At 60.2% G+C, this 14356-nt stretch overlaps 1 long non-coding RNA gene across 1 annotated transcript; it reads right to left on the reverse strand.

Annotated features, from left to right (window-relative positions):
* Positions 1–10188: 10188 nt before the first annotated feature.
* LOC101128252 (uncharacterized) lies at positions 10189–12443 on the reverse strand. Its single transcript, XR_177014.5, has 3 exons — positions 12393–12443; positions 11352–11423; positions 10189–10637 (listed from the first exon to the last, which is right to left on the reverse strand). It is a non-coding gene; the product is annotated as an uncharacterized lncRNA (long non-coding RNA).
* Positions 12444–14356: the final 1913 nt, after the last annotated feature.

Below are 14356 nucleotides of genomic sequence, written 5' to 3' on the forward strand. Positions count from 1 at the left end.
CCTTCGGGGGCAGCCAGGTGGCAGCAGGGCTGGGAGGGGTCTGGGTGAGGGTGGGGAGATAAACTATAACCCTGATCATCTAAAGGGATCTTGGCACACGCTGCCAGGCCCCTCCCTCCCAGCACCCAGCACTCACCTTCACCTGCCCTCCCAAGGGGCGCTGCCCCAGATCCCCACCAGGCTCAGCCTGTCCTTATCTGTGCTAAAGCGTTAGTGGCCACAGCATCTCCTGGTAACAAAGATCCCCACACCTTAACCCAAAGGACAGCAGAAACACAGGACAACCCCACCCACCCTAGGGGCATGGTCCCCCACCTTCCCCTACGAGCCGCACCTGCCCAGCTCAGAGGTGGGGATGGCTGGAGTGAGGAATCCTGGGCCCCTGATTCAGAAGAGGCTGCAGGGTCTCCGGGAAGACCCTCTCACCCAACAGCTGCTCTCTCTAGGAAGCCTTAAACCCCCGACAGAGGGAAGCCAGAGCCAGGAGGAGGCCGGATGGGGGCAAGGAGAGCCTGCTGCCTCGGGGTCCCGCTTCCCCTCGGCTGTGCGTGGCCACAAGGTGGGCACAGGGAGAGGTCACCCACCATGTGGAGCCCTTGGGGGGGCCTGTGTTGTGCACCCAGAGGCTGAGTGGCGAGCACTGGGTGAAGAGGGGATGCCAGCTCTTCCCCCGGCAGCACAGCACAGCACAGCCGTGAGGGCGCAGGTGGTGACGCACAGGGTCCTGGGCTGGACTCCAGCTCTGCCACTGTGAGCTGGGACGTGGAATAAGGTGGAAGTTAGCACTCAGGGCCCTGCCCGCAGGACCAAGGTTGGCCCCGTCAGGAGAGCTGGGAGGGAGGCGGAGGCTGCCTTCCTTGGCATCTGGCCTTGGCGGCTAGGCCAGTGTCCCTCCTGGCCCAGAGCGGTACCCGGGCCCTCGACTGCTGCCCTCCACGGGCTCCCTGCCTGAACCTGTCCACACCCCGATTCGTCCCCAGGGTTGGACACTCCGTGATGTTTAAGGTGAAGGAACTGGTGTCAATCATGAGCCTCGTGCCTGGCTGCCTGGCTCCTTCTCTGCCCCGGCCTAGTCCGAGCCCCCTCCACCAACAGCGGAGCCTGGTGCCACCCCTCCTGTCACTCTGGAGGTGGCCCAGGGTATAGCACTGCCTGCAACCAGGTCCCTGCTCTCCTCTCCACTCTAGAGCCTCTCTCCCCTCCAAGCCTCTCCCTGGTCTGAGCCTCCCTCCCCTCTCAGCCTCCCTCTGAGCCTCTCTTCCCTCTCCTCTCTTCCCTCTCCTCTCTTCTCCCTGCTCCTCCCTCTCCCTGCTTCCTCCCTGGAGCTGGGGGCTGTCTCTCTGACTGCATCTCTGGAGGAGGAGGAAGCGGATTGGGAGACAGGACTTTAAGCGCAGATTCTGCCAGGCATCACCTAGGAGCCCTGGCTGAACCCAGCTGTGTGTAGGGAGCCTCTGGCCGCCCTGGGGCTCAGCATCCTTAGGTCATTGTTCCCATTTGACTGGCCAAGGAAGCCAAGGCTCTGGTAATCTGCCAGGGACCCACAGCCTCCCTAAGCTTGAAGACCATGGTCCTATCAGCCCTCATGTGCCCCCGGTGACCCACCCTGCAGGCCCACAGGCCGAAGGTGAGCTCTACCTGTTTCACAGCTGGGGACGCCAGGGAGGGGGAAAGCTGCACGGAGCTGGTGTTGGTTCTGCCCTCGCCATTGTGGGACCTTCAGAAGACCCCACCTCCCAAGGACTGTGACCCCCTCCTGGGGAGGGCACGCCTCCCCAGGAGCTGCCAGGTGAGAAAAGCACCCAGCCTCCAGCACACCAAGACCCAGGAGCAGTGAGAGGGCAGAGCCAAGCTGCTGCCCCAGGGACTGGTAGGGACCACTGATGGCAGTGGCAGGAGGAAGCTCCAGGCTGCGGGGCTCAGAGACGGATGAAGGACAGGGTACTGGTTGCTTTACCCCCAAATCAGAGATGCTCACCCGGCAGGAGACCCTGCATGCCCAGGCTCTCCCACCTCAGCCTCAGACGCCGAGCTGTGTAGACACTGTGTCCAGGCTACACCCAGAGCCTCCTGGGGTCTGCTTCAGCCTCTGGGAACCATTTGGCTCCTCTCTTCCCCCTGGGGGGCATGGGGAAAGCATGCCAGGGAGGAACGCTGGTTGGGCAGCCAGGCAGAGGTGGATGTGGCGGGCGCTCACCCCAGGCAAGCTGACCAAAAGGGTGGCTGCAGCAAGGTGGGCTCTGCAGGAGACCCCAGGACGCTGGTCAGGCTGAAGGGCAGGGCTGGGGCGCAGGTTGGGAGGGCAGAGGTGAAGGAGCAAACACAAGGCATGGGGGGTCTCGGATGACGGGCACCCTCCCCCACCCACCCATTCAGGTTCTCGCCCTCATTCCCCTCGGCAAATTTTCACACGGGCTGTTAGCCAATAGCTATTTTTTAACTCTGGCTACATTTTTAAAGTAAAATTATTGGATTCAGACAACATAGTTCTCCGTAAAGTAAGAAAGTCTGTGCCTAAGGCCGGGAGGAATAAGTACCATTTGGTGGTGAGTGAGTTTCAATACCACCCCAATAAATCATGGGGTGCCACATGGCACGGAGGCAAACCCAGATCAACAACCGAGAGAACGCAGTCACTGCCCCTCCTCCTGCCCACCCTCCTCCTTCCACTCCGTGCTTCCCTCTGACACCCCCACTCTCCCTCCCACAAGACCGCCCAGCCCCACAGCCCTTTCCTTTCTCTGGGGTCTTTGTTACATTGACCACCATCCCGACTGGCTTCCACTTGGTTTCTCCCGGCCTTTCGCACACCTACGGCTCCTCATGACTGAGACCCAGCAAGCAGGAGCAGCCTGAGGTCCCTGTGGTCTTTCCAGTTCTGCCTCTCTCTAGGGATCCCTGGGCTCTGTGCCAAGGAGGAAGGAGCTGGAGCAGCGAGGCAACAAGGTCAGCCTCCTCCCGGGTGGGCAGGTGGGAGCAGCAGGAGGATGCGTGGGGACCGAGGACACACCAAGCGTCCTTCATAAACACCCCGTAGGATCCACAGCCACACACACGCCAGCGTTTAAAGAACTGAAAAAGGCTGGGCGCGGTGGCTCACGCCTGTAATCCCAGCACTTTGGGAGGCCAAAGCGGGCCGATCACTTGAGGTCAGGAGTTTGAGACCAGCCTGGCCAACATGGTGAAACCCCGTCTCTACTAAAAATACAAAAACTATCTGGGTGTGGTCGTGGGCACCTGTAATCCCAGCTACTTGGGAGGCTGAGGCAGGAGAATTGCTTGAACCCAGGAGGCGTAGGCTGCAGTGAGCTGAGGTTGCACCACTGCCCTCTAGCCTGGGTGACAGAGCAAGAACTCCATGTCAAAGACAGAGAGAAAGAGAGAGAGAGAAGAAAGAAAGAAAAGAAGAAAGAAAAGAAAGAGAAGAGAGAAGAAAGAAGAAAGAAAGAAAAGAAAAGAAAGACAGAGAGAGAGAGAAGGAAGGAGAAAGAGAGAGAGAAAGAAAGAGAAAGAGAGAGAGGGAGGGAGGGAAGGAAGGAAGGAGAAAGAAAGAGAGAAAAAGAAAGAAAGAAAAAGAAAAGAAAGAAAGAAAGTTGAAGGAAGGAAGGAAGGAAGGAAAAACCTAGCCACCATCTGCTTCTGAGCTGATGAGGACGTCCCTCCCATCCCCACAGGAGGACACCCCCACAGGAGGACGAGAAGACACCCCCACGGCAGGAACCCCTGAGGGCTGACAGCCCCACAGAAGTGCCTTCTGCGCCGGGTGTGTCCCTGCCTCATCCCCCTTCCCACCTCCCTGCCTCTGCCTCCATCTCACGTAGCAGAGGGGTCCCCCAAACCCCCCTGCCCAGCCCCAAGCCACTAGGGCAGAGGCAGGGCCTTGTTGACAGCCAAACGCTGTCCTCTGGGGGACAAAGGAGAAAACCCCTTTCCCAATCACAGGCCTCCAGTGCTCCTGCTGCCCCTGTTCCCTGTGTCTCCTGGGCAGGCAGATGGGCGGGCTCACGTCAGAACCACCAGGGAGCCTGTTCCAGACCAGCTTCCCAGGCCCCAGCTGAGCCCCAGGCGATCAGAAGGTAGGGTGGCCTGGGAATCTGCATGTTAACAACTTACCCAGGAGAGTCAGATGCGCCCTGGGGTGGGAGAGCCACCTCCCTATACCTTCCCATCCATCCATCCATCCATCCATCCATCCATTCATTCATCCGCTCAGTGCTCCTCGGGACCTGGCTGACTCGGCACCCCGCTGGCTGGCACAGAACGGAGGGTGTGGGGCTCTGCTGCCCCAGCCCCTGCAGGGAATTCTCACAACCCCCGTTCACTCCAGGGCATAGGAGATCACTGCACCCCAACCGGAGGAACACTGACATTGACGACAACATCATAGGAATGGAAATACAACCATGGAATTCCAGCTCAGTCGTGGAGCGGGAGATCTGGGAACACTGGCCGGGCAGCCTGCCCCAGGCAGCCTCGAACTCCAGTCCCCTGAAGCCAGAGCCCGGGTCAAGCCCCTCCCCACCCAGCAGGTCTGCCGAGCTCCGCCCTGTTCCAGCACAGAGGCAGAAGCCCATCGGCTAGGAGGCCCACCCAGGAGGACAGTGCCGGCCCGTCACCATCGCGAGGCAACAGGGGAGCTCTTGGGAGAGAATTCTATACACTCTAAATACCTCTGAAGGAAGAAAAACCAGCCACAGCCACTGAGACCTGAGCTTCCTGTACAGAAAATGTTCCCTCCCGCCTCCTCCCTCTCTCCCAGCTCCCCCACTCCCTGCAATTATGACTGGAATTCCAGTTTTTATCAGAGCACCATGGAAACCATGGCCAGGCTGAATTTATGAAAGGAATGACGCCAAGCAGAGAGAGAACCGGTGAGGGGAAGGCAGGGAGCCAAGGCAGGGCAGGAGAGCAAGGCAGACGAGGAGGGGCTGGCACCCGCACGGCGCCTGCAGCACGTGGTGAGTGGGCCCTCCCCAGCACACATGCACGTACACACAGGCACCCCATGCACATGCACACAGCATGCACACATGCAAGCACATGCACACCCATGCACACACACCATGCACATGTGCCAGCACATGCATACACACAGACACACTCATATATACACACAGGCACACTTGTGCACATACATGCACCCACGGGCACACACCCATGTACATGTGCCAGCGCATGCATATACACACAGACACACATGTTTACACACAGGCACACTTGTGCACATACATGCACCCACATGCACACATTTACACTCAACTCGCACACACACACAGGCAAATGCATATACACATGCCTGCATGCACACACAGGCATGGCATGTGAACATGAGTGCACACACACAAGTGCTCACACCCGGGCACACTCAGCCTGCATAGGGCCTCCCATCTCACCAGGAAGTGCTCGTTCCTTGGGTCTGTGAGACCAGCCGCTTCTCGTCCTGCCAGGCCAACTAACCAGGTGACTAGCAGAGCCATTGGGGACACCCCCAGCCAGGCCCAGACCCCAGCCAATTACCCAGGGCCTGGAGCAAGGCCCTGTCAGCTCAACCCCCATCATCTGACCTGGTTCAAGGCCCATGGCCACCGAGAGCCAGTCTGCAGCTGGGCAAAAGGGCAGGCGCCGGAGCCCTCAGGGTCAGCAGCTGTGTCTAGAGCTCGCTGGACAAAGGCCAGGCCAGGCACACTTCAGAAAGCACCTGCGTCCCACCCACTCTGGTCGGTCCCCCACCCCAGTCACCATGTGGCACTGAGGTCTCATCTCGGGCCCCAATGCCAGGCTGTTGGCCAGCCCTGTCAGGATGGGGCAGAACCCTGGGGGTAGGGAGGGCCTGTGACTGGGCCACCACGCTGCAAGTACAGCAGTGAGAATGACCGCTAGGAAAGGACACTGGCGGCAATAGGGGGCTCTGCCCAGGGCTCTCTGCCTGGGTTGGGGCAGGCCGGCTGTCAGGCAGTCGCATCCCCAGAGCGGCCTCGTGTTACCCCCACAGGCAGGAGTTGGATAAATACTCAGCTTCCTCCCCGCTCCAGGGGAGTCACTGGAGGGTGCTCAGCAGGGGCACTAAGCCATCAGCCCTTACAGGTGCATCCCCTTCCCTACTCCCTGTCTTCCTGGGTCACCTCCCAAAGAAATGAACAGCTTCCACATCAACCCTGGCCTCATTCTGCTTCCAGGGAGAGTCAGCCAAAAACATCAGGAGACAGCCATGGTGTGGGGAGCATGAGGACCGGGACCCAGGCGCCGGCACACCAGCCTGAGGACCGGGACCCAGGCGCCGGCACGCCAGCCTGAGGACCGGGACCCAGACCCAGACACCGGCACTCCAGCCTGGACGCCCGCTCACCGGCATGCGCACGGGTGAATATGGAGGGAGGTGGGGGAACTAGGAAAGGAAGAGGAGGTCCCCTGGAGGGAAAGGCGTGGAAGCTGAGGCCTGGAGGGGGCAGATGGGAGGAATGTTCTGGGCAAAGGGGCAAGCTCCTGGCCCTGTTGTTACCATGGCCAGGGCTCCCCTCACCCAGCTGACAGCACAGCCCCACAGAGCCCCCAGGTGAGGGCCTCATCCCCATCCCCACACAGCCCCCAGGGAGGGTCCCCCCTCACACAGCCCCCAGGGAGGGTCCCCCCTCACACAGCCCCCAGGGAGGGTCCCCCCTCACAGAGTCCCCAGGTGAGGGCCTCATCCCCACAGAGTCCCCAGGGAGGGTCCCGCCTCACAGAGCCTCATGCCTGCAGACAGGGCCAGGTGAGGTGGACGTCTCTTGCATGTACACACCCTCGCAACAGAAGGATGCACGTCGTACAGGTGGGGAAACAGGCTGGGAAAGGGAGTGTGACCTGCCCATGATCCCAGAGGTGTGGCTGCCAGAGCTGGAACTAAAACCGGGGCCCTTCACCAAATCCAGGTGTGACTCGAAGTCCTGAGTGCACGAAGATCACACGAGGACAGAGGCTCCTGGGCCTGCACAAACCACAGTTCCGGGCACCCCAGCTCCAGCAGGCCCGCACGTTCCACCAGGGCCTGTCCCCACACCTGCCCTGGGACAGAGGCTCTCACCCCATGCAGCCACGCAGAGAAAGACCACCCCCGATTCGCACCTGCAGAGGTGCCCAGGGGGGTCCCGCCTCCCCAGGGACAGCGAGTCACACCTGCCACCTCCCAGGGCAGTCACACTGCCCGCCCACAGGAGCCGCAGGAGCTTTGCCCTCCTAAAAATCATGCTGTTGGAAGACCAGAGCCTTCAGGGGCTTAGTTATGCTCTGAGGGTCCTAAAGCCACGTGAGGGTAACTAAGGCCACCACGGTCCCCCACTCGGCGGGGGAGGGAGGGCAAGAATGACATTGAAGGTGGCAAACAAGGAAAAACAAGGAAGGGGGTCTCTGCCCTCTTGGGGGTCTCTGCTCTCTCGGGGGCCCCTGACATCTCTGGGGTCTCTGCCCTCTTGGGGGTCTCTGCTCTCTCGGAGGCCCCTGACCTCTCTGGGGTCTCTGGCCTCTCACGGGGTCTCTGCTCTTTTGGGGGTCACTGGCCTCAGAGTTCTCTGCCCTCTGAGGAGTCTCTGCCCTCCTGGGGTCTCTGCTCTCTCCGGGTCTCTGCTCTCTTGGGATCGCTGCCCTCTGGGGGTCTCCGCTGTCTCGGGGTCTCTGCCCTCTCGGGGTCTGTGCCCTCTCGGGGGTCTCTGCCCTCTCGGGGGTCTCTGTTCTGGGGGTGGTCTTTTCTGTCTCAGTGCCATGTCCCTGCCTTGCCTTTCTCCTCTCTGGTCGTCCTAGCTCCCAGGACCTAAGCTGGCCTTGGATGAACCCAGTACGGAGCCTCTCCTGCCTGTCTCGGGGCATCCGGGCACTGCCAGCGTCCCATTACTGGACTCTGGTCAAGGAGCTTGGTGTGGATAACGGGAAGTTTTGGAAACTTCCCACCCTTCCCAGAGGGCTTAAAGGGACTGAGGGGAACGCCCAACCCAGCCACAGCCGTCCAGGGCTTTGTTTCTCTGACATGCCTTACAAGGGGACAGAGTGGCCGCCGAGGGGACGGAGCCTGCCGCGTCCCGTGTGCAGCAGCGGACCACCAGGCAGAGCGCCAAGGGGAGTGTCCGGAGATCCAGCATGGGAAGAGCCCCCTGCCACTTCCAGCAAGGAGCACACAGGTGCGTCCATTCTTTCTGCCCCACACTTTCTAGGGACAGCAGGCCGAGCACATGGTGTGCGCCGTCAGCACGGGCTCTGCAGCCTCCGACCCATGTGCAGCCTGCCCGGACCCTCGCTCCTCCGTGTGCGGCTTGCCTGGACCCTCGCTCCTTTGGGCCGTCACTCTCCCTACTTTGTAGACCTGGAATGCCATCCCTGCCCCAGCTCCACTGCCCATGGGTGGCCATCCAGCAGCCACGGTGGAGTACACGCTGCACTGTGGTGCCCGGGGGCCCTCTATCACGGCAGGACTCCCCAGCGCGATGTCCCCGGGGTTCACTGCCCCTGCCCTCAGTGGCCTGCCTCTCTAGGCATTGCACTGGCAGAAGAAAATGTCCTCATCCAAGCTCACAGCCACCAAGGTCACAGGCTACCAAGGTCATGGCCACCCACACCGGGCAGCTGACCTCCAGGATCATCCTCGGGAAATGCCCGCCTGGCCCCACCTGGCCGCCCTGCCCCGTTTGCCCCATCACCCCGCACCACTGCACTCCAGCCTGGGCGACAGAGCAAGACTCCGTCTCAAAAAAACAAAAGAAAAGAAAAGAGAAAAAGAACTCTATGTCCTCCATTTCAAATGCAGGGAGAGTCTCTCGGTTTAAACCGTAAGTGCCCTTCCCAACTCGGCAGACCCGCCCCAGTGAAGAGCATTTTCATGACTTGGGAACAGGACACTCACCTTGCCACTAGGCAGGACTGTACTCACTGGCTTGGGGGACGCCCAGGCAGGAGACAAAGCATTTTCCCGTGGCATATGGATGGCTTCCGTGTGCTGCATTTCTGGGCAGTGTGAGAAAAACGCAACCCCCAGTGACTGCTGTAGAGGACAATTCAGCCAAAAATCAAACTGCCACCGTCATCTGCTGAGACCTTGATTTCCCAGGGCCTGGTGGTGCTGAAATACTCAGAACATCTTGAATGAATGAATGTCCACTTCCTTCACCAGCTCTGTGCTGGGGAGGGGGCAGGGCCTGCGTCTGATCAGGAGCTCCTCCCCCGGGGACCAGCCTGGAACCCCTTATAGCGATCAGGAGACACAGGAGACACCCTGAATGATGACACTGAGCTCTTTCCAATCTCTTGCTTGTCCCAGCGAGTACAGTGAGCACATCTTCCCCTGTGCTCTGGGCAAACCCCTGAGGCAGCAGCTCCTACCGTGAAATTGGTGTTTCTGGGTCACAGGGTTTGTGCCTTTGTGATTTTGTCGCTATTGCCAAATACCCTCTGCAGAATTGTGCCAAGGCACCTCCCCACCAGCCTGAGCATTTGCAACGAAACGCTTTAGCAATCCTGACATTTCTGCCAGCATATTCCACAGCATGCTGTCTTTGCCACATTAATCAACAGGAGCTCAGAGGAAAACTTGAACTTCAGGCTGAGCCATTTCCTGCAATCTGAAAAATGAACGTGGCCTTCGGACACAGGGTGGTCCCTTGCCAGGGACTGGATGGAACTGGTTCAATTCCCCGCTCCTGGGCTTCCTGGTGTGCAACGTGAGCCATGCTCACCCCAGGGTGGCTGGGAAAAAACTCCGGTCCACTCTGAGCATTCGTTTCAGTGATGGCTGTTCTTGTTCACGTGAGATGTGCCAACTCTACAATACTAAACCGTTGGGAGAAGCTTCAAGGGGACAGCACCTGGGGAGGGGCAGTGGTGGGCTCCGGGCTGCCCAAGGCTGTCATGGAGAGGAGGAGACCCCAGTCCAGCCCAGCCTTGTGCCTGCAGTGGAGGTTCCAGTTGTGAAGGGGCTCCAAGTGCCTTGTTTCATCCTTTGCTTGATAATGAACCACCTCTGCCAGGTGCCAGCTGTACTGCACACCTGCAGCTCCACACCCTCTAGGCACCAGCCCCTCCACTCTTTGGCCTCTTCGACAGGGAACCCCGAGGGGACAGTGGAGCAGGCCTGGGGCTGTTCCAGGCTGCAGGGGGGCGCCTGGGTCGGCGTCCCCACCCGCCGCCCTCCCCGGCCTTCCAACTTGCTGTGTACGCATTAACAACATGGACGGTCTTTTTCTTTTATTATAAAAGTGATTCGTTCTCTTGTGAAGATTTCAATATGAAAGAGTGGATCTCCGCTAATCCCACCCGGTGATGATAGCAGCCGACAGATGGGTGAGCGTAGAGCTCAGACATTGCCAGCAGCGTCAGATCCTTATATATCCAGAGCGCGGCTCACACGCCACCGCCCTGCTGGCTCTGTCAGCCGCACGGTCCCCGGCGACACCTGGGGCTCTCCCTCCTTCCTTTGTGTGCACAGCCTCAAAGCCATTCTTTCCAGACTTGGCGTTAAGATGATTTTCTGACACGTCGATGCTTCTGAAGCACAAGGAGGGCCCTGTCTCCACGGTGTCCAAGCGGAGGCTGACATCCTTTCAGGAGGGAGGTGATTCGGGCGCAGCTGGGCTGGCGGGAGGCATGGAGGCTGAGTCCTCTTCCTCACTGCTCTCTACCTGGAGAAGAAACCACGAGACCATGAGGCCGAGCTGGGGAAAGTTCCGGGGGGCTGCTTGGGCTCTGTGCTCCCTCCACTGGGGCAGGCGGAGGGCCCTGCGTGCTCCTTCCAGGCAGGGGCTGAGGGGACTGTGTAAACAGAAGACCCCAGGACAAGGTGCCCCAGCACTCCCAGCCACTACCAAGGACAGGCAATTTTCAAAACTTCTCCCCAAACTACAACCTCAGGAAAAAGGGTGGAGAAAACTCCTTTGACAGAGATTTGGTTTTCACCACCATGACCCGACAATGATGAGGGATGGAAGCTGTGGCTGGGCGTGGGAAGGCTGAGTGTGCAAATGTGGGTGGAGTTCTGAGACCCCGCCCCCTGCCAGTCTTCCGCTTGGTCCCTGTGAGGACCCACGTGAGGGAAGTGTTGCTTCTGGCCTCAGAACCCAAGGCAGAGCAGGTTGGAGTCCCACCCCACGGACCACGAGCCCACACTGTGACCCCGAGTCCTGGACATGTGCAGAGGGAGGGTGTGCACGAGCCCGGGAGCTCCTGTCTCTGTCTTAAGAGTGGAACAGCTGACATGAGGATCAGAGGGTCCCTTCAGTGCGGCCTTCCAGAAGAACGATGGCAACCAGGCCCTCGCGGGGGGAAGATGCACCTGCTGGGGCTGAGGAGCGAGTGAAGCCAGCCCCTGAGACACATGCTCCCAACCCCATCCTCACCTCCCAAGAGAGGGGGAGCCTCCTGTTAAGCATCCAAGTCCCAAGTCACCGGCCGGCATCGGCTGCAGCTCTCTGTGTGTGGAGACATCTCATTCTGGTGTCTTCTTTACACAGGTCCTTAACAGCATGTGGAACTGCATTAGCCACCCCAAGGCCCCCAAAAGGCAACCCTGGAGTGGGCCCCCCAAGTTGCCTGGGATTCATGGCCACCACCCGGCTCGATGGCTCCAGACCGAAATGCACCCAGTTATAGAAACAGACAGTTACCTCTTGAATGTGCACATGTGTGAGGAGAGTGTCACACCCGTCGAATTAAGGTGGACCCGCCATGAGTGGGGGCAATGCTGGCCAATGCCCACCTGCCCAGCACCCACAGCTCTCGGCCTGGGGCTCCCTCTGTCTCTGGAGCCCACACTAAAGTGTGTGTCTCCATCCACGACTGGCAGGGCTTGGGGCATAGACATCCCGCTGCCTTGCCCGGAGGCGCCCCAGGCCTCCACTCCCACACTGTCTCAGGGCTCCCCGGGGCTCGGCTCTCTTTGCTCACAGTGGCCCGGGCTGGGGTTCATTCTTGGTCGCATTTCCAGCTGTGTTCTTTCCTTCACTTTCTCACTCTCCCTTGCCTCAGGGTCTGCATCTGGGGGTCCACTGGGGAGGACTCAGCCTCTCCCGCCTCCTCCATCCCACACACCTGTCCCTGGGCAGCCACGGGGAACAGGAGCACAGGGGACAGCAGGCAGAGGGCAGCGCCCGGGCGAAGGGGACTTTCGCCCTTGCTTCATGCAGCCCTGGCACCCGCAGCAGGGTAAGACGAGATCCCAGAGGAGGGGTCTCAGCCGCAGAACTGCAGGGCCAACGCACCAGCCGCTCGGGGGCCTGGAGAGCTCAGGTCACAAACTTGAAGTCAGCTGCCCAGGAAGCAGCCTCAGCTGGGGGTCACAGGCCAACTGGGCAGTGCCCTTGGCCACACCTGTGGAAGGAGGACAGAGGAGGGCAGGGCGGAGGAGGGAGGTGCTGGGCTGCGATGTCACCTCTACAAACCTCGGCTGATCCCAAGGGGGTCCACAGTGGATATGGTCCTTCAGGGGTGCCCTTGAAGGCAAGAGGGGGACAGGACTTTATACTGTTCCTCCCACCCCTTCAAGCAGTCACCAACTGCAGCCCAGATGAGGTCAACAGGTACAGAAAGGAGGGGGCAGGACAGGAAGGAGGGGCGGGACAGGAAGGAGGGGGCGGGACAGGAGGAGGAGGTGGGAACAGGAAAGAGGTGGAACGGGAAGGAGGAAATGGGACAGGAAGGAAGAGATGGGAGCAGGAAGGAGATAGGACCGGAAGGAGGAGATGGGACTGGAAGGAGGAAATGGGACAGGAAGGAGGAGATGAGGCAGGAAGGAGGAGATGGGACGGAAAGGAGGAGATGAGGCAGGAAGGAGGAGATGGGACGGAAAGGAGGGGATAGGACAGAAACGAGGGATCAGGGTCCTATTCTAATCTCCTGGGGGCATGATTGCAGGGGGTGACATGATTACTTCCAGCCAGCCCTACATGAGCCACCTCGTCCATGGAGTCAGCCCCGCCAGGCCAGCAGAGCCCTGGGTTCGCACAGGGAGCCAGGGTGGCGTGGGGCCTGCATTGCAGACTCCATTTGTCCACATCAATCACTTCTCTGCGGCCCAAATCACCCTTAGTTGCCCAGTTCCTGCTCCGCGGCAGTCTGGCTCCTGCTGGCGCCCCAGCCATCTGTCTGCATTAGAGAATGATGCTTGCCAGGGCCTCAGGGAGGTGGCACGGATGGGCAACACTGTGCTCCCTGACCAGGTGACAGCAGACACCACCTCAGGCCCCACGGCATGGACCTCCACCTGTCTGATGGCTTTGCCCCAGCCTATCTGATGGCGTGGTCCCTGGCCAGTCTATCTAATGGCGTGGTCCCTGGCCAGTCTATCTAATGGCGTGGTCCCCAGCCTGTCTGATGGCGTGGTCCCCGGCCTGTCTGATGGCGTGGTCCCCGGCCTGTCTGATGGCGTGGTCCCCGGCCTGTCTGATGGCGTGGTCCCCGGCCTGTCTGATGGCGTGGTCCCCGGCCTGTCTGATGGCGTGGTCCCCGGTCTGTCTGATGGCGTGGTCCCCGGCCTGTCTGATGGCGTGGTCCCTGGCCTGTCTGATGGCTTGGTCCCTGGTCTATTTGATGGTGTGGTCCCCAGCCTATCTGAAGGTGTGGTCCCCGACCTATCTATCTGATGGTGTGGTCCCCAGCCTGTCTGATGGCGTCGTCCCCAGCTTGTCTGATGGCATGGTCCCCGGCCTGTCTGATGGCATGGTCCCCAGCCTGTCTGATGGCGTGGTCCTCAGCCTATCTGATGGTGCGGTTGGTGTGGTCCCCAGCCTATCTATCTGATGGTGTGGTTCCCTGGCCTATTTGATGGTGTGGTCCCCAGCCTGTCTGATGGGGTGGTCCTCTGTTGGCTGGTGTGATCCTGCCTCTTGTCTCACATCGTGAACCCTGGCCTGCAGGAGGTGACCCAAGGCTGATGACTCCTTCTCCAGGGCCCTTGCACCACACAGCCTGGCCCTGATTACAGCCCCTGGGCTCCTGTACCTGTCCTCACAGCCCCCACTCTGCCACTTTGCATTTGTCTGTTTCACTCAACACACATTTAATGAGCACCTACTGTGTGTACCAAGCCCAGTGGGGAGCAGCACATCAATGAGGCTGGTGCGGGAGGCCTTGGGTACTCTCCGTCTGGCTCCCCGCCCCAGCGCATGAGGCTGCCTCTCTGGGTCTCAGACGCCCACACCGCAGTGTCTGGGAGAAGGCCTGGGAGCCTGCATTTGGGCAGTGGCTCTGGGGCCCCGCCTTGCTGGCTTCCGGTGGCCCCAGGCAATGACTCCTCCCTGTCTCCATTTACAGATGAGGAGAGGAGCTGAGGAGGGTGGGCCCGTGACCCTGAGTGGCCAGTTCATTCCCCAGGCCCTGACTGGTGCAGCAAGAAAGAGAATCCGCC

This window comes from Gorilla gorilla, chromosome 21 (genome assembly GCF_029281585.2).
Source record: "Gorilla gorilla gorilla isolate KB3781 chromosome 21, NHGRI_mGorGor1-v2.1_pri, whole genome shotgun sequence".
Lineage (NCBI taxonomy): Eukaryota > Metazoa > Chordata > Mammalia > Primates > Hominidae > Gorilla > Gorilla gorilla.